Source organism: Austrofundulus limnaeus, unplaced genomic scaffold (assembly GCF_001266775.1).
Source record: "Austrofundulus limnaeus strain Quisiro unplaced genomic scaffold, Austrofundulus_limnaeus-1.0 Scaffold2156, whole genome shotgun sequence".
Lineage (NCBI taxonomy): Eukaryota > Metazoa > Chordata > Actinopteri > Cyprinodontiformes > Rivulidae > Austrofundulus > Austrofundulus limnaeus.
The window spans coordinates 1-502 of NW_013954558.1; the positions used below are offsets into that span (position 1 = coordinate 1).

The 502-nt window shown below is 41.2% G+C and overlaps 1 long non-coding RNA gene across 1 annotated transcript in view; it reads right to left on the reverse strand.

Moving 5' to 3' along the window:
• Positions 1-17: 17 nt before the first annotated feature.
• Positions 18-502, reverse strand: part of LOC106537158 (uncharacterized) — a 13,410-nt gene continuing 12,925 nt past the window's right edge. Inside the window, exon 3 of the long non-coding RNA XR_001312612.1 lies at positions 18-264. This is a non-coding gene — a long non-coding RNA (uncharacterized LOC106537158). The remainder of the gene's footprint in view (positions 265-502) is intronic.

Genomic DNA, 502 nt, shown 5'->3' on the forward strand with positions numbered 1-502 from the left:
TTGCTGATGAAGCTGAGAGAACAGAGGCTTCTCTTCATCATCCTCATCCTCATCCTCACTCTTCACAGTAACTGCAATGAATGATAACTCTGTAGCATCAGTCCCCTCCTTCACACTGAGCTGCTCTGCCTCCAATGTGGTCCAGAGTTCCTCCTGTTCCTCCTTTATGTGGAGGGGCTCTGGGTCCTGCATGTCCATAGTGGGCCTTCCTCCCTCAGGAGCATCAACTCCAATCAGCAGTCTGCTGAACATCTGCAGAGAACACTGAAACACAGATAATTCAGTTTATTTATATAGCACCAAGTCACAACATACATCGTCTCAGGGCACTGTCTGGGCTGTAAAGTAACTTTTTTTTTTTTTAAATTCATTTCATTAAAACATACAACAAATAATTGCTTTTTTAATAACCGTGCCTCACGTGCGATGTTACCATTCTTTTTGGTTAGATGTTCATTAATATATACATTTGTTCCCTTCAGTTTTTTTGCTTGCATAATTA